The 23,071-nt window shown below is 45.3% G+C and overlaps 1 long non-coding RNA gene across 1 annotated transcript in view; it reads left to right on the top strand.

Annotated features, from left to right (window-relative positions):
- LOC140456836 (uncharacterized) overlaps positions 1–23,071 on the top strand; it is a 45,396-nt gene that overhangs the window by 9,456 nt on the left and 12,869 nt on the right. Inside the window, exons 4-5 of the long non-coding RNA XR_011953173.1 lie at positions 3,873–3,981; positions 9,354–9,460. This is a non-coding gene — a long non-coding RNA (uncharacterized lncRNA). The remainder of the gene's footprint in view (positions 1–3,872; positions 3,982–9,353; positions 9,461–23,071) is intronic.

Below are 23,071 nucleotides of genomic sequence, written 5' to 3' on the forward strand. Positions count from 1 at the left end.
ATGGGTCTGGGTGGGATACCCTTCGGAGGGACGCTGTGGACATTTTGGGCCGAATAGCCTGTTTCCATGCTGTCAAGATTCTAATTTTCCCAGCTCCCATCGGATCTGAGGAAGGGCCACTGGACAGGTTTCTGTTCCCAGATGCTGCCAGACCTGCTGAGATTTCCCAGCACCTTCTGCTTGTTGTTCCTGATTGACCCCATCCATACACCGTCCAGGTTTGATTCAGACAGGGGGAGGATCCCAACACTGACCTCACAATGGGGTCCAGCTGATTGATGGCAGCTTCAGACCAATAGGAAAAGGTGGTGGGACTGGTGGACCAAGTGGAACCAGCTGGTCATCCAAACAATGGGAGTGAATGAGGGGCGTGGCCACTGGGATGACACGTCACCAGTAACTCAGCCGATGAAGTGCCACGTGACTCAGCAGTTGGTGAATGTGGGAGACGCAAACAGGGAAGGGGAGAGTGGCCTCAGAGACAGGGAGATAATGAGTCACTTTAGACTGGGAAATTTTAATTACACTCTGTGTGGTTCGTAAATCTGAATTAGAAATTCTTAGTCCCGCGTTTGCAGCAGATGGGAAAATGGCTGCGGCCGTCAGGCGGTGATAGGCCCTGGGATATGGCCGCCATCTTTATTGGGGGCAAGGTACAGTGAGGCGTATGTGCATGTCCCCTTCATAGGGTGGGGTGGTGCGATTTGAAGAGAGGCATTTACACGTCAAGCACATACCAAGAGAAAAGTATGTCTTTATATTCTTCCTGCACTGACTGTGAGTTTTGTTTTGTGAATTCATTTCATAGGATATTAAATCAGAATGATTGAGGCTGGGATCTCAAAAGCAAGTTTTTCCAGTCAATGATAACAAATCAGGATCAGAATATCATTGGCATTTAGCTGTGGAAGGAGAAAGGTTTGTCGGATCTGTTTGTGGGAAAATATCTCCAATATTTTTGTTAAGCAGAAAGATGTACAAATTCGTGGTTGGATCACCCTTTGGGTATGTGCTCTGTTCCGGGCCCTGCATCAGAGGAAGGAGATAGTGGCCTGAGAGGGAGCACAGATTTATCCAAATTACACCTCGTCTCTTTGTAAGAACTCTCAGATTTAGACCCAATCACCCACTTCATGATGTTAACCTGCAAACTTCATATTTTCAATTACCTGCAAACTTCCCATTAAAAATTTTGTACTCAAATTCCAGTACCTTTCCAGGTGGAATGTTCCAGCTTCTGACAACTGTCTGTTCATTCAGAAACTGCTGAGGTCCATGTTGACTCTGGGGTTACAAAGGGCTGAATTGAAAGATGAGGTGCTGTCCCTGAGCTCCCATTGAGATGCATTGGAACAGTACAGGAGGCTGAGGGCAGTGCAGGTATGAGCAGACAATGAAAATGACAGGGCTGCACTGTGAGGGCTGCTTGGCTCAATGAGAGTGTTTTGGAGTTGGGTGTAAACAGAGTGAGGTGAGACAGGGAGAAGGTGAAGCTGAAACTCCGTTTTAGTTCAGGCCATTCAGAAATTCACAGTCCCAATGGAAGCAGCCAGTTTTTAAGTGATACCTGCGGAATATTTGTTAACAGTTTTTAAAGTATTTTTTCCTGAGGGCAGTTGAGAGTTAACCACATTGCTGTGGGTCTGGAGTCACATGTAGGCCAGACCAGGTGAGGAGGACAGTTTCCTTCCCTACAGGACATTAGTGAACCAGATGGGTTTCTAACAATCAACAATAGTTTCATGGTCATCATTTGCCTTTTCGTTCTAGATTGTATCGAATTCCGATGCTGCCATCGGCCATGTTGGGATTCTAACCCTAATCCTCAGAACACTGTACGTCACTCATCTGGCAGGAATACCATTAAGCCATTGCCTCCCTTTTTTTTAGCAATGTTTAAAAGAAAGTTCCATCATTCTACTTGTACAATGTGAGATAAAATACTGCAACGTCCATGTGTCAGCCTCTCCAAAAGGTCAATCAACAGAAATTTGTGTGGGGGTGAAATATTTCACTTTTTTGGGCCAGATTATGAAACAAAAATGAATCTAAATAAAAATCTTAAGCCACGGCCATGTAATTTCTGAAGCCGGAGGGGGATTACAGAGACAGGGAGGGTTGTGGGGCCAGAGGGGGAACTGTTGTCCAAACATCACTGTGGTGTACATGGACTGCAGCATTTCAGGGAGGCGGTTAACCACCACTTTCTCCAAGACAAGTAAAGGTGGCCAATAAATACTGGTCTGGGCAGCAAAGGCAACCCCCAGTGAATAAAACCAAGCAGTGACCTCTCTGAGCTGACTTGCTGTGAAGTTAAAAACCTCTCTGGAAATGGAGTGGGCAGAGAAGAGAAACAGTGACTTTTCACAGCTGCCCTCAGAGAGACCTCACTCTTGGAAGTACTCAGAGTCGGGGATCAGCTCAGTGAGTTTCAGTCTCTTCAAATATCAATCTTAGTCCGTTTTATTTTATTCAATCTACAATAGTGGGTCAGGTGAGGATTTCTTTTAATGTCTTACGGTCTCTTGATTAAATGTTTAAGATATAAATCGTAAGCATTAAGTTATTCTCGGGCAGTATTTTTTGAGCAGTAAGACTGTGCCTTTGTCTTGGTCTGTAGATTGTTAAGGCGGGGAGATGGCCTGTTGTAGAGTGCCGTGCTGTTCCTGTCAGATGTGGAAGATTAGGGAGAGTTTCAATGACCCTGATGAGTATGTCTGCAACAAGTGTGATTGCAAATCCTATTGGATCGCATGGATTGGTGGATGAGTGATTAAAGGCAGTGAGGAATTGACAGGAGCCGAGCGGTGTGATAGGTGGCAGTCTCAGGAATGCAGGATACTGCAGATCCAGTCAGGTAGATGGGTTACCTCCAAGAAAGCTAGGAGGGGTAGGTCGGTACTGCAGGAGTCTCCTGTGGCTATCCCCATCTCAGACAAGTATACTGTTTTGGAAAATGTAGGTGGTAATAGACTTTCAGGGGAATGTAGCACTGACAGTCAAGTTACTGGTACTGAGACTGGCTTCTAACATATTGTGAGGTATATCCAGTTCCACACGATCGATGGTGATCGGGGACTCTCTAGTCAGGGACACAGTCTGCCTTTTCTGCAGCTGACAGTGAGACATCAGAATGGGGTGGTGCTGCCCTGGTGCCAGTGTCAAGGATGTCTCACAGAGGGAGAAGAATATTCTCAAAAGGGAAAATAACCAGTGGGAGGACATTGTACATTGGTACCAATGGCATAGGAAGGGGGAAAGCCTGGGGTCCTGACAAGCAGGGAGATTTGCTAGTGCCACTCAGGAGGCATTAAACCAGTGAGGGAGTCGAGGTAATCCTAAAGAGAGAGTGGGAAAAGAGGTGAGTCTGAGGCTGGTACTGTTCACCAGTCAGACTGTCAAGGCAGGCAAGAGCAATTCACAGAATGAGGTGCAACGGACCAGTTGCCCTGCATTTATTTCAGTGCAAGAGGCCTTACAGGTCAGGCAGGTGGGCTCAGGGTATGGTTTTGAACATGGCACTGGGATATTACAGCAATTACAGAGGCATCACTCAGGGATGGATAGGACTAGCAGCTTAATGTTCCAAGGTATAGATGCTATAGCAAGGATAGAAAGGGGCCAACAGAGCAGGGAGAGAGGTGTTTTTGATTCGGGATAACATTATGGCTGGGCTTCGGGAAGATATTCCTGGGAGGGGTTTTAACTTTACCAATGTTAACTTTACCAATGGCCTCCGAATGCTGTAGTGTTAAGGGCTTGGATGGAAAGGTATTTGTTCAGTGTGTACGAGAGCATTTCAAATTCAGTTTGTAGGATGTACCTACTAGAGAAGAAACAATACCTGACCTGTTTTCTTTATTCATTTACAGGATGAGGCTGTCACTGGCTCAGCCAGCATTTATTGCTGCGTTTACCCAGAGAGCAGTTAAGAGTCAACCACGTTGCTATCGGTCTGGAGTCACATGCAGACCAGACCAGGTAAGGATGGCATTTTCCTTCCCTAAAGGTCGTGAGTGAACCACATTGGTTTTTCCAACAATTGACAATGGATTCCTTGTGGTCACTAGATTATTTTTTCCAGATATTTATTGAATTCACGTTCCAAAATCTGCCATGATGGGATTCAAACCCGTGTCCCCAGAACGTTATCTGGGTCTCTGGATTAACGGTCTAGCGATAGTTTCACTCTGTCATCAGGACATGAGGCAGGGTGAGTGACTGAGGTATCAGTGGGGCAGCACATCAGCACCAAAGATCCCACAGTATTGTGGCTCAGTGGTTAGCGCTGCTTCCTCAGCACCAGGGACCTGGGTTTGATTCCAGCCTCAGGTGACTGCCTGTGTTGGAGTTGGCACATTCTCCCCTGTATCTGTGAGGGTTTCCTTCGGGTGTTCCAGTTTGCTCCCACAGTCCGAAGATGTGTAGGTTAGTTGGATGAACCACGTTAAATTTCCCATAGTGTCCAGATGCAGTATATGAGGTTTTGGGATTAGATTAGATTAGATTAGATTACTTACAGTGTGGAAACAGGCCCTTCGGCCCAACAAGTCCACACTGCCCCGCCGAAGCGCAACCCACCCATACCCCTACATCTACCCCTTACCTAACACTACCGGCAATTTAGCATGGCCAATTCACCTGACCTGCACATCTTTGGAGTGTGGGAGGAAACCGGAGCACCCGGAGGAAACCCACACAGACACGGGGAGAATGTGCAAACTCCACACAGAGAGTCGCCTGAGGCGGGAATTGAACCCGGGTCTCTGGCGCTGTGAGGCAGCAGTGCTCACCACTGTGCCACCGTGCCGCCCACTATGTGCAGGCAAATCTCTGCCTGATGTGAAAAGATCCTTTTGGGGTCTTGGACAGAGGTGAGAGGGAGGTATGGCCGCATGTTTTACATCTCCCATGGCGGCAAGGGAGGGTCAAGGGTGTGGAGTGTGGGTTGGTGGGAGGGTGTGGACCGAACATGGGAAGTGCAGCGGGAATGTTCTCTGCGGGACGCAGATAGGGGTTGGAGAGGGAAATATGTCTCTAGTGGTGGGGTCTGACTTTAGGTAGCAGAAATAATAGAGGTTAATGCACTGTGTCTGGAGATTAGTGGGGTAGAAGGTGAAGACTGCAGGGTTATATTCTTTATTGTGGCTGGAGGGGTGGGGTAAAGGCGGAGGTGCGGGAAGTGGAGGGTATGTGTTGGAGGGCATTGTTGATCAAGTCAGAGGAAAATTACGGTCCTTGAAGTAGGCCTTTCTGGGATGTCCTGGAATAGGATCCAAAGAGATTAAACAAATTTATCACAGACAAAAGATTAACTGGACCAGAGAATAGGACCCCTTAAAGGTCAACAAGGCTGTCCATGGAACTACAGGGGGTGCGAAAGATATGCAAATATTTCACTTCATTTTTACTGGTGAAGTATATGGAAGCTCGAGAGATTGGAGAAATAAACAGTGATAACTTGAAAAGTGTCCATGTTACAGAGGAGGTGGTACTGGATGTCTTAAATCGCATCAAGGTGGATAAAGCCCTGGAACCTGATCAGGTGTATGCTGGAACTTTCAGGAAATCTAGGGAACTGATTGTTGGGCCTCTCCTGAGGTATTTGTATCGTTGATAGCGACAGGTGAGGTGCCATTATTTTTAAAAGGTGGTAAGGAGAGGCTGTGGAACAAGAAAACAGTGAGCCTGAAGTCAGTGGCAGGCAAGTTGTTGGAAGGGATTCTGAGGGACAGGATATCCATCTGTTTGGAAAGGTAAGGAATGATCAGGGAGAGTCAATGTGGCTTTGTACATGCACAATTGTGTCTCACTAACTTGAGTGAGTGTTTTGAAGTGACAAAGAAAATTGATTAAGCCAGGCGGTGAACGTTTATATGGACATTCAACAAGGTTCCACAAAGCAGACTGGTTTACAGGGTTAGATAACATGGAATGCAGGGAGAGCAAGCCATTACAAAACTACCTTGAAGGTAGGAGACAGAGGATGATGGAGGGTTACTTTGCGGACTGGTGGCCTGTGAGCAGCAATGTGTTGCAAGGATGGATATTGGGGCCTTAAATAAATGACTTGGATGTGAATATATGAGATATGGTCAGTAGGTTTACAGAAGACACCAAAATTGGAGGTGTAGTGGACAGTGAAGAAGGTAAGTTCAGAATACAACAGGATCTTGATCAGATGGGTCATTGGAGCAAGGAATGGCAGACGGAGTTCAATTTAGATAAATGCGAGCTGTTGTATTTTGGAAAAGCAAATCAGGGCAGGACTTATACACTTAATGGTCAAGTCCTGGGGAACATTGCTGAACAAAGGGACCTTGGAATGCAGGTTCCTAGTTCCTTGAAAGTAGAGTCACAGGTAGGCAGGGTAGTGAATGCAGCATTTGGTACGCTCCCCGTTATTGGTCAATGCATTGAATGCAGCTGTTGTAACGTCATATTGTGGCTGTACAGGGCGCTGATTACAGCTCTTCTGGAATTCTGTTTTCAGTTCCAATCTCCATGTTCTTGGAATAATGTTGAGAAACTTGAAAGGGTTTAGAAAACATTTGCAAGGACTTTGCCAGGATTGGACGGTTTGAGCTATTGGGAAAGGCTGAATAGGCTGGGACTATTTTCCCTGGAGAGTTGGAGGCTGAGAGGTGATCTTAAATCATGAAGGGCATGGATAAGGTGAGAAGTCAGGGACTTTTTTCCAAGTTCGGTGGGTCCAGAACTAGAGGGTACAAGCTTAAGGTGAGAGGGAAAAGATTTAAAAGGGATCTAAGGGGCATCTTGTTCATGTTGAGGGCATTGCAAGTATGGAATGAACTGCCAGAGGAAGGGGTGGAGGCTAGTACAATTGCAGCATTTAAAAGGCATCTGATTGGGTACATGAAGAGGAAGGATTTAGAGGGATAAGGGTGAACCGCTGGCAAATGGGACTCCATTAACGCTCTCCGTTATTGGTCAATGCATTGAATACAGAAGCTGGGGCGCCATATTGTGGCTGGACAGGACATTGATTAAGCCACTTCTGGAATTTTGTTTTCAGTTTGAATTACTCTGTTCTGGGAAGGATGTTGTGAAACTTGAAAAGGTTTGGACAAGACTTACAAAAACGTTGCCAGGATTGGAGGATTTGGGCTACAGGGAGAGGCTGAATAGGCTGGGGCTATTTTCTCTGGTGAGTCAAAGACTGAGAGGTGACTTCATGGAGATTTATAAAATCATGAGGGGTGTGAATAAGGTGAGCAGCCGGGGTCCTATTTCCTCAGGTTAGGTGGGTCCAAAACTAGAGCACCTGGGTTTAAGTTGAGGGGGCAAACAATTTAAAAGGGATCTAAATGGCAACGTTTTCAAGCTGAGTGTGGTGTGTGTATGGGAGGGGCTACCAGATGAAGTAGTGGAGGCTGAAAAATCACAACATTTAAAAGGCTTCCAATTGGGTACATGAGTAGGAAGGGCTTTGATGGATACAGGCCAATAGCTGGTAAATGGCAATCCATTAGTTTAGGATTCCTTGTTGGCACGGACGAATTGGACCGAAGGTCTGTTTGTTTGATCTTAATAAATTAAGATGCATTCCTCTCTTTTGTGGAGAGCTAGCTGAAACACAGATAATTATCCTTGGAGCTGAGAAGGTGAAGCAGTGATTTCGATCTGGTGCAGATTTGGTTCCAAGGTCTTGAATTTGCAGAGAGAGAGAGAGGAATTGTTCACACTGTCACAATTTTTAGTAACGACTTTCAAGTAATTGGCAAATAATACAAGGTGAAAATGTGAACACTATTTTATTCAGTAAGTTCTGAGCATCTGGAACAGTCTGAACGACACAGATTCAGCAGGGATTCTGAAACAGACTTAGAATTTTACTTTTTAAGGAAAGATTTGGGGGACTATGGGCACATGGGAGGGTACTTGGGACAGATTTGCAGCATCTCCAGAGGGAGAGAGTACAGCCCCAATTGGCTGAATAGCCCCCAGGCCCTGTGCTCTGTGATACTGCCCCATTCACTGTGAATGATGAAGCTCATCCCAGGGCAGAGAGAGGGATTAACCCTCCACTCTCATCACAATGGGGCCCGGCTGATTGATGGCAGCTCCAGACCAATGGGAGGAGAATCTGTGTGGTCCTGCAGCCAATGGGGTTGAATGAGGGGTGTGGCCAGCAAGACAACACATGTCCATGAGCTGTGCAGGTGCAGTGTCACTGTTTGGGGTTGGGAGAGACAGCAGAGACTGGGACAGAGGCTGTGGGACCTGAATTACAAACTCCCGGTAAATTAAAACCAAAAGAACTGCAGAAGATGTAAATCAGAAACAACAACCAGGAGGTTCTGGAAAAGCTCAGCAGGTCTGGCAGTATCTGTGAAGAGAAATCAGAGTTAAAGTTTCAGACCCAGTGTCCCTTCCACAGAACAAATATTACTGAGAAAAAAAGGTCAGTTTATGTGCAGAAGTTACTGTGGGGGGAAGATAAAAGGAGTAAAGGATAGGTGGGGATAGAGTGAGAAGAGTGGTTGGATAAAGGAGTAGATAACGATCTGGCTGGGGGAGGGTCATTCGCTGTTAATGGAGACTGTTAGTGGCTAACCATAGGTAGTGTGTCATGGCAGGCTGTGAGAACAGGGCCTGGTGTGTGGGGTAGGGGGCTATGACATGAGGTTGTTAACTTATGGTTAGCCACTAACTGTCTCCATTGTAAGCTGTTGCCAACCTATATCACTCCACGATTGGAGGTGCCGAGGACACAAACTTTGGAATATCTTCCCTAAACCCCTCTGTCCGCCTTAAAGATGTAATTAAAAATCGTTCTCTTTAATCAACGTTTCCATCATTCGTGAAGCATTTTAGGAGATTTGTCAATGTGAAAGGCTCCATACAATGCAGGTAGTTGTTATTGTCTGACATCAGGAGAAACAGGGATGTGCCCTCTCTCTCTCAGACCTGATGAACAGCAAAAGCAGGAAGCACTGAGCATGCTCCAGCCCACAATGGGCCTCGGATTATTGATGTCAGCGCAGGACCAATAAGAGTTGGGGAACGGGGCTAGAGGTGCTAGTTGGTCCTTCAACCAATCGGAGTGAATGAGGGGCGGGACAATACTCAACCATGTCATAAACTTCACTGGCAGCAGTTTTGTTGTGACCAAGGCATTGGAAATGTGTGAAGGTGAAGGGCAGGGGCAAGGAAAGACATATTGACCAGGAAGAGAAGGAAATTTTCATGGTATGGGATGTGAGGTTTTACAGAACTTAGTGCACATTGTAAAACACAAATTTGAATATCCCAAATTCTGCACCATTTTCCCTCCCTACAATGCATTTTGCACTCCCTGAAATATCAACTGTGTGTTTCTCCCTCCTCAGATACCAGTGATCAGTGCCAAAGCCCCATTACCTGTGGAGAAGGTGGTGTTTGACTTCCTTGTACAGCTGCAGTTCGTGTGGTGAAGGTGTTCCCACAATGTGTTTGGGTAAGAGCTGTTATAGATTATTCACTCAGCGACAGTGAAGAGTTGACAATGTGTGTGCAAATCAACAACAGTTTGTTTTTTTGAATCATGTTTATAATTCCACAGAAATACTATTGAGAACTTCTGACATAAGGCCAAAGATGGGGATATTAGGTCAGGTGATCAAAAGAATTGCCAAATAAGCAGGTTTTCAGGAATACCTTAAAGGAGGAAAGCAGGTCTGAGGGGCTTAGCGTGGGAATTCCAGACCGTGTTGCCTTGGCAACAGTAGAAACAGCCAGAGCAGTGAAGCAATGAATAAACTCATCGTTGGGAGTCTGAAAGAAAATGAGTTGTCGGGGTCTCACAGGTTGTGTGGTGCAGGGAGACAGGGCTGTTCACAGCCAGGAATTACATCAAAGGTGAGAATTTTAAATTGTTGCTTGTTAATAGGAGCCTTTTGATAGATCAACAAGTTTTGGTACAAGCGAGCACTTAGGCAGTAGGGTTTTAGATAACTCTCGAGATTACATGTAAGTTGAATGTGGGAGGCTGGCCAGGAGTGTGTTTGGATAATGAAGTCTGGAGATAACACAGGGATGGACGAGTGTTTCAGTAAATGAGCTGAGACGAGGGTGGAGTTGGGTGATGTCACTAGTGTAGAAATAATGCTTTTGGAGTTGGGCTGCTCCTCCTCCTTATCACCCCCCCCCTCCCCAAATCACAGATATTGTTCCTTGTTCTGTCTGTCTGTCTTTTCTGGTTATGTCCTTCTGTCCCATTCTGCTACAAACTAATATTTGAACCCACCATTGTTTGAAAAACCTACTCCATCCTGACTCTCCCTTTCCTTTCTGAATTCCTTGTATTTGGTGTCCCTTAAGGATCTCTCCTTGGTCCGTCCTGTTTCTCACCTACATACTGCCAGGAGGTGACATTGTCCAAAAGCACCGTGTTCGGTTTCACATGTACACTGACAATGCCCAGCTCTCCCTCCCCATCATCCCTCTCCATTACTCAGTTATCAAACTGCTCATCACACTCCCACTACGGGATTGGCTGCAATTTCCTGCAACGGAACGTTGCAACGGTTAAACCCATTGCCATCAGTTAGTATTACAAATTACTTTCCCTTACTGCTGAGCCCCTCCCTCTCCCTGGGAACTGTCTGAGGCAGAACCACACTCTTGACAATATTGCTCTCATATCTGACCCCAAGGTGACCTTCTGATCAGACATCTACACAATCACAAACACCAGGAATTCCAATCTCTTAAAATGTTGCTTGTCTCCACCTCACCCCAGCTCCATTGCTACTGAAACCCCTGACCCGTGTCGGTGTTGCCTTAAACTTGTCGAATCCAAAATTGAACCCGTGATTCCGTGACTGACCCAGAATCTGGTTCCAGACTCCCTCATGTTGGGAAACATCCTCCCACTGTTTACCGTGTCAAACTCCTTAAGAATCCTACATGTTACTATGAGACCACCTCTCATTCTTCCCAAATCCAGTGAGTAGAGTCCCAACCTCTTCAGCCTTTTCTTAAAAGATAATCCCTGCAAACCAGGGTTCATCCCAGTCAATCTTCTGTGAAATGCCTCTGATGGAATGATGTATTTCCTTAAATAAAGGGACCAAAACTTCTGTCATTACTCCAGATGTGGTCTCACTCGCACTTTTTAAAGTTACTCGCAGGTATATACTCCAAACAACTCCCTTTAAACTTGCACAGATGTTGTTGGAAATGCTCAGCAGGTCATGCAAAATCTGTGAAGAAAGTTCAGTTCAAGTTTCGGGTCTGGTCACCCTTCCTCAGATACGTTGGCTCTAATTTCTTTTCACAGATGCTGCTCGACCTGCTGAGCTTTTCCAGAAACTTCTCTTTCTCTTCCTGGTTTACAGCATCTTCAGTTGGTTCGGTTTTCATCTCCTTTAAACATCCCATCTCTCTTCTAGAATTTGTCATTTCCTCCTTGGAAAAAAGATTCACATTTGTTCGGTCTCCCCTACCCTGGGAAAAAAGAAACCATGACTAGTCACCCTTTCATTGCTCCTCATAATTTTATAAAGTTCGATAAAGTCACCTAAAATGTCCAGTGCTGCAGGGAAATAGCCTCAGCCTATTCAGCCTCTCCCTTTGGTTCAAATGTTCCAATACTGGCAACACCCTAGTAAAACTTGTCTGAACTCTTGCAAGTTTCCCAACAACTTTCCTGTAACAGGGATTCTGGAATTGAAAGCTGTCTGGGGATTCCAAAAGTGGCCGAGCCAATAAACTGTACAACCGAAACATGATCTCCCAACTCCTACACTCAATGCACTGCCCAATAACAGCTAGCATACCGCACACCATCTTCACCGACCTGTCTACCTTCAACCACACTTTCAAGGAACTATCAACCCACACTGCATGGTCTGTTTGTTTGTCAACACTTCCCAGGAACTTGTCATTAAGAGGTTGAGTCCTTTTCTGGTAACATCTTTCTGAAATCAGGGAGACCACAATTGAATACAGTATTCTAAAACTGGCCTCCCCAATGCCCTACTCAGCCACACCGTGCCCTCCTAATCCCTATACTCAGTGACAGAATCCCTACAGTGTGGAAGCAGGCCTTTCGGCCCATGAGACCATACCAACCATCGGAACAGCATTCCACCCAAACTCTGTAACCTACCATTACCCAAAGCTCATCCAGCTAACCTGCATGGCTTTGGATTTGTGGGAGAAATTAAGAGCACCCAGAGGAAGCCCACGCAGACACACAGGGAGAATGTGGAAACACCACACAGACAGTGGAATCGAACCAGAGTACATTTATTGATCAGCACATTCCATTAAATGTTCGTGTCCCAAAATGCCACGTTAAGCACCTGATCTCCCTGAAATTCTACTTTCCAAGAACGATACAGTTATTCTGAGCCCTTCAGACGGAATTAAGGTGAGGAGGAGGAAACAGGAACAGGGTTGAGTTTTAGATCTATAAAATAGCTCTTTATCTTCCCCCTCTCTTCCCCCCCCCCCGTCTCCCCCCACTCTGTCCATCCCCCCCGTCAGCCTGTCCCTACCCCCCACCCTGTCGACCTGTTACCCCTGCCACCGCCCCGTTCCCCCTGCCTGTTCCCCTCCTCTCATCCCACTCTTTGTCCCCACCCATCTCTGTGCCACCCCTCTCTGTCCCCCCTCTCTTTCCCCACCCACTTCAGTCTCACCCCTCTCGATCCACCCACCCCCTGTCTGCCTACCCTCCCTCCCAGTCCCCTAGTTCTGTACTCCCCCCACTGCAGGGCAAATATCTTGTCTATTTACCCTCTCCATTCCCAGCCTGATTTTAAAAATCTCTTTCAGGTCACCATTCAGCCTCTGACGCTCCAGGGAAAACAGCCTATCCAACCCTGGCAACATGCTATAATTCTTTTCTGATCTCTTTAAAGTTTAAGAACATCCATCTGATACGAAGGAGAACAGAATTATATGGAATATTGATTCGGCAACTTTTGCAATGTCCTGTACAGCCACAATATGACCTCCCAACCTCTATACTCAATGCTCTGACCATTAAAGACAAGCAGACCACTGTGGCCTTCACTATCCTGTCTACTTGCTACTCTACTGTCAAGGAACTATGAACCTACAGTCCAAGGACTCTTTGTTTAGCAGCACTCCCCAGTAACTTACTATTAACTGTATAAGTCCTGCTAAAGTTTGCTTTTCCAAAATGCAGCAGCTCGCATTTTTCTAAACTGAACTCCTCAGCCCATTCACCCATCTGATCCAGATCCTCTTGTACCCTGGGGTAATCTTTTTCACTGTCTACTACCCCTCCCATTTTGGTGTCATCTGCAAACTCACTTACAATACCTCTTATGTTCACATCCAAATCATGGATATAAATGATGAAAAGTAGTGGATCCAGCACCGATCCTTGTGAGACTCCACTGGTCACAGGCCTCCAGCCTGAAAAGCACCCTCTGCCTTCTACCTTCGAGCCAGTTCTGTACTCCATGCGATCTAACCTTGCTGACCAGTCTCCCATGAGGAACCTTGTCAAACACGTTACTGAAGTCCATGTAGATCATGTCCATGCTCTGACCTCAGCAATCCTCTTTGTTACTACTTCAAAAAAACGGAGTCAAATTAATGAGATATGATTTCCCATGCACAAGGCTGTTATTAGTATCCAGGATTTAACTCTGTACATTGGGGTCTGCGTTGCCCAGTTGTAGGTGTTAACATTCTGGATGAAGTTCAAGTACGCCAGCATTTTGTCAGTGAGTTTGTATTGAGTCTTGTTAATGTCACCAACACAGGTGAGTTCCTTTTGAAAGGTAGTCCCTGTATCCCTTACCCACCAGGAAATAGTGGAAGTGTCCTTACCTCTGGACTAGGAGGATCAGGCTCAGAGTTGAGAAACAGCATCTTTGAAGAGGCTGATTAGTAAACCTGCCCAAGCCACCAGGCCATACTGTCTCCCAGCTGTCCCTGCCTGAGTCTCCAAACAGAACGTTCCTGTAGTTTCTCTCCTGTCAGACTCTCCCATTGCTCAGTTTGTCTAGGATCCCCTCCTGCTGCTGCACTGATCCTGTCCCTCACTGACCTGTCCATCCCCCAGGGGTCACCACATTCATTCACTGTTCACAATTCCATTGTCCCTGTCCTCCAGCCCCGCCCCCTCCCATCGATAGAGATGGCTCAGTGGTTAGCACTGCTGCCTCACAGCACCAGGTACCCGGGTTCGATTCCGGCCACGGGCGACTGTTTGTGTGGAATTTGCGCATTCGCCCAGTGTCTGAGTGGGTTTCCTCCGGGTGCTCCGGTTTCCTCCCACAATCCAAAGATGTGTAGGGCAGGTGAGTTGACCATTCTAAATTGCCCAGAGTTTTATTTACATTAGTTCAGGGGAATGGGTCTGTGTAAGTTATTGTTTGCAGGGTCGGTATGGACTTGTTTGGCCGAAGGGCCTGTTTCCATACTGTCGGGATTCTCATATATTGGGCAGCAGCTGCTGTCAATCACCCGGACTCCTGTATGATCGGGAGCACGTGCTGTAGGAGGGGAGACAAGTGCACGGGCGCAGTGCTGACCAATTGTGGGAGTATGTGCAGCATAGGTCAGTGTCTGGGAAGGAGGCTGTGGGTGTGAGGGATTAATCTTTCATTAGCAGCTTCATCCCTCTGGGAGCAGGACCCAGAGGAATGACCCCTTTCTTGCTACCCTGACATGTGATCAGACTATCAGTGGGGCAGTGTTTTGCAGAAAGTTATCAGAACTCTTTTGTGAAGATTCAGGGTTGTTATGGAAAGGGACAAGGATGGACCTGCAATTAGAATTCTAATTTGGCTCATTTTAGTCAGATGGGTCTTGGCCAGAGTGTGCAGGAAGCAGTGTATGCAGGATGGTTCTCATCAGGAGCTAGGAAACTGAATTCGAAGAGAGAGTGTGTGAGAACTGGGTGTGGAGGAAAGGAGTGGGGGGATTGGTTTGGATTTCAGTTCACAGAAGAGAGAAATTGTGAGACTGTGTTTTAAAGCTTTGGGGGAACAAGGAAACTACAGTTTAATACTACAATTGGCTTTTGAATTTCCATCCTGTATTAACAGTGGTAACTTGTGTGCTCTGTTGTATGGTACTGAAAGGGTGGATTTGCGGATGAGAAATTCAAATGGAACTTCATGTTCAGATCTGATAGTTACTTGATCCGTGCTGATCTGAATATCATTGGCCTTTTCATCTGGAAGGAAAGGTGTGCATTCTGTCCGTGGGCGAATATTTCAAATCTCAGTGTGACTGGGAAAGTACTGAGACACAGCCAAGTCCATGTCAGCATGGTGAGTGTGGAGAGAGAGTTCATTTGTTTTTGAAATTCTGATTTTTTGTTTTTGAAATCATGGCACATTTCCCAGGAACAATTAAGCCACAACTTTGCTTTGTAGAAGGACAGGTCTTTAATTAACCATACAACCAGAAAGACACAAGGATACCTGCACCATGGGAAACACTATGAAAACGGGATTGTTGTAAAGGGGTTCATTCTCGATCATGGATTGTAATCCATTGGCATTGTCACATCGGTTCCAGCCCCGCGGGGAAACACTGGAAATATGAGGAATGTAATGGAGGTTTCAGTTATTAAACTGTAAAAAGTGCAGAACAATTTACAAGGATGTTGCCAGGGCTCAGGGGTCTGAGTTATAGGGAGAGGTTGGACAAGCGAGGATTTTATGTTTAGAGCAGAGGAAACTGAGGGGGTTCTTTTCTAGAAGTGTATAAGACCATGAGAGGCATGGATAAGGAGAATGCACTCAGTCTTTTTCCCAGGAACTCTAGGATTGGACGGCTTGATTGGATCAGTTTAAGGTTAGAGGAGAAAGAATAAAAGGGAAGCTGAGGGGCAACTGTTTTACACAGAGGGTGGTATGTATATGGATGGAGCTGCCAGTGAATGTGGTTCAGGCAGGAACACTTTCAACAGGTAAAAGGCATTTGGACAAATACATGGATAAGAAAGGGTCAGAATCAAATGGGCCAAGTGCAGTGAAATGGGGTTAGCGTGGATGGACATTCTGGTCGGCATGGGCCAGTTTAGGCCAAAAGGCCTGTCTCTGCTGTCAGACTCTACTCTAAGTGCATTTGCTATTTCTCCCACTAACTCTGTTGGTATCCTGGGATGTATTCCATCAGGGCAATGAGACTTGTCTACCTTTAGCTCCATTAACTTGCCCAGCTCTAACTCTTTCACGATAATGGTTATTATCTCGGTCCTCACCTTCCTCAGTCTCCTTATCAATTACTGGCATGTTCTTCGTATCCTCCACTGTGAAGACTGACTGCTGTGTGCTCATATTCCTGAACCCTGCAGGATAGGAATAACTGGGCACAGAACTCTGCGAGGTCTTCTTTGAGTCTTTATTGATGAGACATGGCAGTTACCTGGATAGTGTACATACAGAACACCTCCAGGAAGCATCAGGTAACTCCCCGCCTGTCCGATGTGCCGCTCCCACTCTTATATCTTTATGGTTTGGAACTTTGAATAGAGACTGTCTCTCAGTATTATCTCCATGGCAACGCTAGTTAGAAAGTCTAATTCAGTTCAGCACTTTGTGGTTAAACCACACACCCCTCTCCCACGCCCCCGTGGCTCCCTCAAGTATGTGACAGGCGCTTCAGTTTCAGTGGGGCTGACTGTCGGGATTCTGATGTGGAGGAGCTGGTGGTGGGGTGGACAAAGTTAAAAACCACACATCACTAGGTTATAGTCCAACAGGATTATTTGGAAGTACAAGTTTTTGGAGTGTGCTGTGATTTTTAACTTGATCAGGATTATCTCTATGGTAACAGTTAAGTGCTTCAACAATTAGAGGCCATATGTTCCCCAAACAACATGTTCCCCTCCAGTAGTATAAACTGTTATTCCAGCCCTGGGGATAGCTATTAATCACTTTTCTCCCCCAATCCCATCTCGCTTTCTGTTGATCTTTAAAGTTTTTCTCATCTCCTTGGTCTTTGCCAATTTGTATGCATTCTATTTCAGTTTGATAGACTCTTATTTCCTGAGCCACCCACGGCAGATTATTCCTTTTCCTAAAGTCCTTCCTTTTCACTGATATATACTTTTGCTGAGCACTTCAAAAAATGTCTTTGATATTCCCGCACTGTCCGTCAACTTTCCCACCATAAAGTCTTTGTTTCCAGTCTACATTAGCCAACTCCTGCCTCATCCTATTGTAGTCTCCTTTTGTTTAAGCACTGGATCTTGGGATTGGATTCAATCTTCCAACTTTCCATCTTTGTTCTGAGGTCAACCAGACTTATCAGAATTCTTTTATCAGATGACGAGGTGAGGCGATGTTTCCTGGGTGTTTTGGTTTTCATTGTCAGTGACCTTGGCTTTGTAATAAAGTACAGGATGGATATTCACAACAACGTACTCTGGACACTGCGAATGTACGACGTAATCTAAAACCATAAATCACTGTCTCCCCTCAGTTTAAAATTGCAAAATCATTATCTCCTACACGCTTCCTCACTATCTAAGATTGGAATGCTAATCCACCTGACTATCTGTCATTTTCCGAAAATCTCCTTTGGTGAAGATGGTGATTTTTGGATTCAGCTTTCCAGTTATTACCGCCTCTCCAAGGACACCCTGCTTTATCCTCAATCATAGAATAGCCTTTATCCTCAATCATAGAATAGAATCCCAACAGTGTGGCAGCAGAGCATTGGCCCATCAAACCCCACCAACCATCCAAAGAACATCCCACCTGGAGCACTCCATCCCTGTAACATTGCATTTCCCATGGCTGGTCCACTGAGTCTGCACAATCATGGAGACTGTGGACAAGTCCACACTGACCCGCCGAAGCGCAACCTACCCATACCCCTACATTTACCCCTTACCTAACACTACAGGTGCACACATAAACACAAAAGGCAGCATATACCTGAGTTGAATGAACCTGGACTTAGGAAAATGTGACAACAATCACAACTAGTTAGAATTACAGAATCCCTCAGGTGCACAAAGAGACTATTTGGTCCATCGAGTCTGCAATGACCTGCTGTCCCACCCTACCTCCATAACCCCACATTTAGCATGGCTAACCCAACCCACCTAAACTACACACTACAGGCCATGTTAGCACGGCCAATCCATCAAACTGGCACATCTGTGGGAGGGTCACATATTATGTCTAAGTGCTCAGGATTGTGGATGAAGGCTCACAAATACTTGACTCTGACGCAAATCCTCTTTTTTTTTCAAAATAAAATCTGGGGGAAATTGCAGCCAGACAGATTTCCAATTATCTCATGAAGAGAATTCAAAACTCGTGCCTCTGACCCAGGATGCGCAGTGAAGTCACAGAGATCTGGGAACCATCAGAAATGTAACAGCTTGTGAGCAAGGTGGGGGTGAGACAAGGACAAAAAGACAGTCTGTCACACGGGGGAAGGCAGGAGAGATTAAATTGCAGAAATGGTAGTCCCTCAAGGCCATGGGGAATGGAGTTAGGGCTGGGAAAGAAACCAGGAAACAAGGTGAGCAGCTGTCAAAGAAATACATTGAGAAAACAGATTATAACAACATAGAGGGCAGAGTACACAGTCTGAAATTGTTGCTCTCATTGGTGAGTACAGAACGCTGTAAAGCCTGGGTCATTCTATTACAGCCAACACATGCAGGATAGGCCAAGTGGCCTCGATCTGTGCTGTAACTTTCTGATAAATTTATTCTGACATTTGGAATTCAGGTCGGATGATGTTCATAAATTCTCAAATTGGACTTGACTTTAATATTCTTGAGAAATGTTAAATCAATCACAATGATCCCATTCTGCAGACTTTAGTCCACAGCCCTGCATGTTCCAGCATCTCAGTTAGATCCATGTCCTTTTATTCTAATGTGATGCTGGTTACTGCCTCTGCCACCCCATCAGTGAGTTCCTGCTCGCCTCCATCTCCGAGTGAAATGAATTCTCCCCTCCCCTTCTTTCTGGGAATTAGTTTCAATCTAAAACCTCCAGTTTCTGACCTCTCAGTTAATGAATAGCTCCTTCCTATCCACTCGATCTGGATTCCTCAGCATTTTATCACTTCAATTAAATCTCAGCTCATCCTCCTTGGAAATCATCCCCAGCCTATCCAACCTTTCTTCAGAGCAGAAATTTTCCAATTGTAGAAACATTCTGATCAATCTCCTCTGTACCCTCTCTGGTGTGATCACATCAACCCTGGAATAAGGGGATCAGAAGTGTGTGCAGTAATTGAACCGCAGTCAAACGAGTGTTCCTGACATTTCCCATGTCACCTCCGTGTTCTTGTGGTTGTCACTCACACAAGAAGTGTCCTGGTTTTCCCACATGGAACTGGATGTGCACTCCATGGGGCTGGGATTCCCTACCATGTGTTTATTTGTTAACTAATCCTCAATTAACTTCAGATTAAAACAAGATTATCAGCTCCCCACCAATCAACTTCTTCCATTATACTGAAGTCACCTTAATTTTAAAGTGATTTTAAAAAGTATTACTATCTAAACACAACAGGCTTTAAGTTGCTGATCAAGTATTCAGATGTCTCCACTGTTACAGTCACTTGAAGATTATCTTTACATTCAGCTACATTTGGTGAATTGAACACTGATTGTAAGTATATGAATATCAAACGGACTGGAATTTTATAATGATTAATCCAGTCTGACATTCTTGTTGGTTAATATCTTGAAGAGAACTGTCCTCAGAATTCCAGCTGTGCGCTGACTTCATTCACAACTGGATGTGGCTGGACTGCAGATTTAAGATCTGTTCTGTTGTTTCCTGGATTGCTTCACTCTCTATCATTTGCCGCTTATGCTGTTAGGCACACAAGTAGTCTTCTTTGGTAACTTCATCAGGTTAACACCTAATTTTTAGGTATTCATGCTGATGTTACTGACATGCCCTCCTGAATTCTCTCAGTTGAATGAGGATTGATACTCTGGTTTGATGGTAAGAGATAAGTTGGGGGATATGCTTGGCCGTGATTCTGTAAGTTTTGTTGGAGTACAATTCGACTGCTGTTGTTGGATGGAAAGAGCTAAACTCTTACACTGTTGGCCCCATATACGACATGCAGTTTCATGAACACTGATAGGCCAAGACATGAAATAGGAGCAACACTGTACAATAATGCAGGATCACAACTGCAGTAAGGGGAGTTTAAGATCCAACTTGACATAGGAGTAGGGAAAGAAGCAGCTAATCAGATAGTGTCTCTTTATGATTATGAGTGAGACAATGAGATTATTGTACTGTTGGAGGTGAGGGTGGAGGAGGTTGGGGAGAAGGAGAGTTCTTCTACAACAACGAATCTGCCTGAGAGTTGTGAGATAGAATTGATTGCCATGCATTTAACAGAAAGCTAATTGAAACTGGTTTTATCCCCAAAAGATAACAAGACTGATGATGCTTCTAATCATCATCAGAAACAAACCCCAGAATACATGGTTCGGAGATGGATGTCAACAGCCAATCAACATCCAACTCCTGCAATCATTGAGCAAACGTATGTGTGATTACCCAGTTCTGATGAACCAGACAATCACTGTTCACTCTGTGCAGATGGACAGCGATGTGGGGAAGTCTTGGCCGAGTGGTATTGTCGCGAGACAGTTAATCTAAAACCCAAGATAGTGTTCTGGAGACCTGGGTTCAAAGCCTGCTGCAGCAGATAGGGGGGAATTTGAATTCAATAAAAAAAAACTTATGAATTCAGAGTCTAATGATGACCATTAATCGATTGTCAGAAAAACCCATCTGGTTCAGTAATGCCCTTTCAGGAAGGAAGCTGCCATCCTTACCTGGTCTGGCCTACATTGTGACCTCAGACCTACAGCAATGTGGTTGACTCTTACCTGCCCTCTGGGCAATTAGGGATGGGCAGTAAATGCTGCCGGGCCAGCGACATCCTCATCCTGTGAATGAATAAAGGAAAATAAAAATCTGTACCCAGTGTGAATCTATACATGTTCAACAATGTTGTGAACATTTCCAAAGCTAAGATCTCTCTGTGCACAACTTTTTGAGCTGCCAAAACCATTGTTCATTACTTGGCGTGAAAAAGAGGAAAAAAATCCTTCAACTGTGGCTATCAGTAAATTGACTGGTGTCCCAGCAGGATGGATGCCTGAGTGAATCCCATCTCCCCTCCCCGCCCCCCCCCTCTCCACCCCCCCCCCCCCCCCATACACACAGAAGGTGAACAACTCCCCAGTCTGACTGGTTTGGCCAATTTCCAGGTGGGATGGGTAAAGAATTCCCTTCTGGCATTCCCCACATTTCCAGGGTCTGTCCCTAGTCTGGCTGCACTGGGGTTTTGCCATTTCAGATAAATGTTAGCAGACTGTTACACACACCGTTAGCCCCCCCCCCCCCAAAGAACCCAGTATAAAACAGTAAACATTATCTCCTGCTGTGGAGGGACAGCCTGTATTGGTCTGAGTAGGAACACTGAGCAGATTTACCTAAATGATAACTTCATCGGTGACCAGAGCAAGTTAAGCAAGTCCAAATAAAATGCATTAAGCACAGAAAGAGACCCATCAAATCCAAGCTGGCTCTCTGTTGCAGAATCCAATATTCTCATTCCCATACGTACCCCAAACTCTGCAAGTTTATTTCCCTCCGAACTGATCTAATTGTTTTTATCAATCATTGATCTTCTCTCCTTGCACCACCATAATAGGCAACATGTTCTGCATATTTCCAGCCAATACAGCCAGCAGAAACACTTGCTCATCTCCCGCTGTCTCAAAACCTTACATCTGACCTTATCTCTTGTGCCATCACCTATCGAATGCAGATATTTTTGTCTGCTATATCTTGGTCTGTTATAATCTTATACAGCTCTATCAAAAACATATCTAACTTCTTCACTTCAAAGAAAATCACAATTTCTTCAAATCAATCCAGTGACTGCATTTTCTTCATCAGTGAACCACTCCAGTAAGTCTGTACATCGCAGTCTGAAAATCACTCAGATCCTTCATTGTTGATGCCTATTTTGTTCCACAAATCCAGACGATGCAAGTTTTCTGCACAACAGCAGTAGATCTATTATTGGACAGCCGGCGAGAGTTTCAAAGTGTCTCTAAAGTAGCTGAGTGTCTACTTGTAGAGACTCTTCTTCACAAATCTCTGCCTTACCCACAGAGACAGTATATTTAATAGGAATTAGACAAAGCCATATCAGTGCAGAACAGGCCCTTCGGCCCTCAATATTGCGCCGACCTGTGGAATTTTCTCAACTCGTCCCCCTGCACTATCCCAAAATCATCCATGAGCTTATCTAAGGATTGTTTAAAACTCCCTAATGTGGCTGAGTTGACGACCTTAGCTGGTAGGGCATTCCACACACTTACCACACTCTCTGTGTAAAGAATTTGCCTCTGACATCTGTCTTAAATCTATCACCCCTCAATTTGTAGTTGTGCCCTCTTGTGCAAGCTGTCATCATCATCCTAAGAAAAAGACTATCACTGTCTACCATATCTAATCCTCTGATCATCTTGTATGTCTCTATCAAATCACCCCCCCTTAGACGCCTTCTTTCCAATGAGAACAGATCCAAGATCTCAGCCGTTCCTCATAAGAACTTCCCTCCACACCAGGCATGATCCTGATAAATCTCCTCTGCACCTTTTCCAATGCTTCACAATCCTTTTTGTAATGGGGCGACCAGAACTGTAGACAATATTAAAACTGTGGCCACACCAGCATTTTGTATAGTTGCAGCATGATATTGCGGTTCCAGAACTCAATCCCTCTACCAATGAAACCTAACATGCCATATGCCGCCTTAACAGCACTATTCACCTGGGTGGCAACCTTCAGGGATCTATGTACATGGACTCCAACATCCCTCTGCACACCCACACTACCAAGAATCTTTCCATTGACCCAGTACTCTGCCTTCCTGTTATTCTTCTCAAAGTGCATCACCTCACATTTAGCTGCATTGAACTGCACTTGCACCTCTCAGCCCAATTCTGCAGTTTATCTAAATCCCCCTGCAACCTGTAACATTCTTCCAAACTGTCTACTACTCCACAGACTTTAGTGTTGAATGCAAATTTACTAATCCATCCACCTAT

The sequence above is a fragment of the Chiloscyllium punctatum genome, chromosome 31, assembly GCF_047496795.1.
Source record: "Chiloscyllium punctatum isolate Juve2018m chromosome 31, sChiPun1.3, whole genome shotgun sequence".
NCBI lineage: Eukaryota > Metazoa > Chordata > Chondrichthyes > Orectolobiformes > Hemiscylliidae > Chiloscyllium > Chiloscyllium punctatum.